We start from the raw sequence: 3,800 nt of genomic DNA, 5'->3' as shown, positions 1-3,800 counted from the left end.
GGTTCTGCTGCAAATGGCTTCCTTGGGGAGGTGTGGCAGGAGTTGTATTCCCTCTGGCCTCCATAAACCATGCTGGGTTCGGTGTCTTTTGGGAGAATGGGGGAAAATATTTCAGTTGTCTGAAGCCCACCTACTTGCACACTTCCCTCTCTCTTTCCCCAAACCAGATGCCACAATTTTCCATAAAGCAACCTTTTTTTTTGTTGCATACGTTCAACAACAAAGCAGGTGAACTATAGCTGCTGAGGATAATGATTGATTCTTCAGCTAACATTTCAGGGGCTCTGAAATTTAGGTCTTTTTAACTTTTTGAGCCACACCTCTAACAGAGGCTTGGTTTGGATTAACCACGTGAGCCTGCAGTAAGATAACAGAAGTTCTAAATTAAATTATCTTTAAAAATTGAAACTCCAGTAAATAGAGGTGTCCGCAAAGGCGATACTTGTCTTCTTCACACTTTTTTTGCTGTCTCTTTATAATCAGTTTTCTGTGTGCTTTCAAAAAGCAAACCTAATCGAGATCATCTGATGGGGTATGGAAGAGTCCTGTTGCACAACTCCCTTCCCCCTGCCCGCACCCAAGTCAGTCCTTGCTTGTGTCACTGCAGGCAGTTAACAGTGCTTCAAAACTACGTGCAGCTCCTATTCCACAATGCCATTTGATTGTATCAGGAGGCTTGACAGTTAAAAAAAAAAATATATTTATTTCTTAAAGAGAGTTTATTCTTCATCATTAGAAGATGCTGAAATAATCAAAGACATTGTGTGTGCAGCATCAGCAAGTAGATCTTTGCTGTAAGGTATTGTCTCGATAGTATAAAAAATGTGTTCTTCATCTTTAATGTATAATTGAAATGAAGTGTAAGGTATTTAGGTGTTCTACTTTGATCCTAATTGGTTGTGAGACACTACGCTGAAAGGGATGGGGATACCACAGAGAAAGGAGAAGATCCTTAACATCTTAATGTATGGGCATATCCCACAGTTGCCACATAATAAATAAGGGTGTGAGCTTTTCAAAGCTACTCTGAGATAGGGAAATCTTACCTCCTGTTGTTCCAAGGTAAACAGGTTGCTCTGTCTCTGAGAACAGCAGGGTGTTTTCTCCAGCATTGGTCAGGGACAGAGAACATGAGAATGAATAATTACTGTGGATTTGCCAGATGCTCTGTAACCACATGTACATCTTGACCTGATAGTACTGAATCTCAGTGTTCAGCTTTACCTGCAGGACTTCTTCTGAGGGATTTTTTTATTTACACTGAAAAGGTTTTTCAGGGATTTGAAGTAACCTTAGGACAGGGGTCATTTTGTTGACTAGGATTGATGCTAATTATTTAAACAGATCAGTGGCTGGGTTTTTTATTTAATTTCTCTGTGCAATGAGAGACAATTAAGTGTGAATGGTGTAGCTGGAAATATCTTGAGATTTGAATGCTCCTGGCTTGCGCTGTCTTTCTGTTGAGTGTTTTGGTGGGTCACTGTTTGCCTGGAGCACTGAAATATCCGTCTGCCATTCAGATCATTCAGTAAGGGTGTTGTAACAGTGGAAAAATCTTATTCCCCAAAATAAGGGCTGACCTGAACCTGAGTCTAGTTCTTTTGAGTTCTATCACTAATAACACTAATATCCCGAGCTCAGCTGCATTGTTTCTTGCTCTGCACAGACTGCAGCTTTATCTGGATTAATTGCCTTGCAGAGATAGAGTGCTGTTTAGTGTAAAAAGAACATCCTACCTCAACAAATGAAGAACATCTTAAAAGTTTTTAAAACTAGAGGCAGAAGCCAAGAGCCAGGAGGAGCTAGCAGCAACTCCTGTGATGTACCAGAAAGAGAGGAGCTCAAATCACTTCAATTTCAATCACTTCACAAACTTCTTGATGCAGCCGAAGAGAAAGATTTCTCAGTTAGTTGTCTGGTGTTCAGACAGGGAAGATAACTAGGAATCTACTGCTGTTTACATTAGTTTCGGTACCTTCCACTTTGCAAGCAGAGTGTCTTGGCTCATGCTGTGAAATCTACTGTCCTTCCACTGTAGGAAGATGGAAATTCAGCTTCCAAGAGAACTGTTATTTTGATTTTAGTAGGGTAGTGAACTGGCAGAAATTTGAGGATAAAAGACCATGCTTAGGAGGCTACTTATGGCAGAAGGTCCTTCTCAAAGCTCAGTTTAATCCTGCTGTGGAGCAGGCACTGGTCAGAACTGCAGTTACATTGAACCAGCCGCTGATACATTGAGCGAACCTGCCTAATATCTTGCTTGTGGTTTGAGGCTCAGAAGGGTCAGGTGCTGCCATGCTTTGCAGTGCAAAGTTGAAAGGGCATGTGAATTCACAAGATGACACAGTTCAGTAAATTATGCATGGTCTGTAAGTTTTCTTTATGGGATGAGTCTTTCATAGTATGGTACGCCATTAACATCAGAAGTATTGTTTTCATTATCTCAGCTGATGTTCCTCTGAAACTGCTCAGTGGGTAGTTTTAATGGATGTGGTATGGAAATTGTTTCACCGGCAGGTACAGTATCTGTTCATCTTATTTGCTTACAAATTCTCCAAGCAATCGAGTATGACACCTTCCTGAAAATGTGGTAATTCGCGCTTGGCACTTAGTCCTCTGAAGAAGAAAACCTTTATATTGTAACATTAAAGGCAGACGTTTTGTTTTAATCACTTGCCAAAACAGCTGAAAACAATTATTAATTAATAGGAAACATTGACTTTTAACTTTGCAAGCTCTCCAAAGAAGTGTCTGTGATAACTTGCGTCTGGATTTATGGATTATTTGGATACAGGGAAACTGGGCATCGTACTGCAAAGGTTGACTGCTTTAAATTCATTTTAAGTGTACACATAGCGCTCTTAAAATTAATATGTTTATAAACCAAAATTGGTTCAGTTGAATGCCTTTTGTTCTCTTTCTGGCTTCATTTGAAGCAACAACAAAAAACTGTGCTTGTTTGTGTGTTTAACCAAAATGTTAAATGCCATTAATCCACCAAAAGCACACAAATATTTTTTGAATAATAGAGGCGCCCCTTTCACAGTGTCTTTGGTATTTAGCACTATGGTTTGGAGAGTAGAAGGCAACTTTTTCACATCTCATAAATAAAATTTTAAAAATCTCTTGCTTGGCTTTTTTTAATTTGAACCAATGCGGTGCAGCACCCTCAGCTTGCTCAGCTGCTTTGATAAGGCTGAGGTTAGCATGTGTGGTTAGAGAGAGGCAGTATTCCTAGTATTTTAGATTCTGGATCTTACTTTCCCTTCTGGAAAATATTGTGTCTGGCAAATGCATCTCCTAATAAATAAGAAGGAGGAGTGATGAATATTGCAGTCTGAGACAGAGTTCCTCTTTGATCTGACTTGCAGGGTGATTATGTGGGGATTCATCATGCATATCTCCTGGTTTTTCTTCTTTTGTCAAACAAAATAATAGAATTCCTTGGACTGCCAGAAACAGAGAATATTCAAAATATTTCAACAAGATGAGACCACAAGAACTAGTTATCTTAACTGAGAATCTTGAGACATCCCAATTATTTTAACAATGGGAGGGTGGCTGCCTAGTCTGTCTGCTTCTAGCCAGTCCAATTCTCAGTTATTGAGAAATTAATGAGGAATACTCTGACAAATTTAGTAACTGCAGATTTTTCATCAGTTAAAATCTCTTTTCTAGCAAACCTGAGAGCTTTGCTTTATGCATTTGCTACTAAGACTCTTAAAAAACAACCACGTGATCTCATCTTTTATCTAAAATTCTGCTAGTCCTGCTAAATCAGCAGTTCGCTCTTTGCCAGG

The sequence above is a fragment of the Cuculus canorus genome, chromosome 3 (assembly GCF_017976375.1).
Source record: "Cuculus canorus isolate bCucCan1 chromosome 3, bCucCan1.pri, whole genome shotgun sequence".
Lineage (NCBI taxonomy): Eukaryota > Metazoa > Chordata > Aves > Cuculiformes > Cuculidae > Cuculus > Cuculus canorus.
This window is presented reverse-complemented; position numbering follows the sequence as displayed.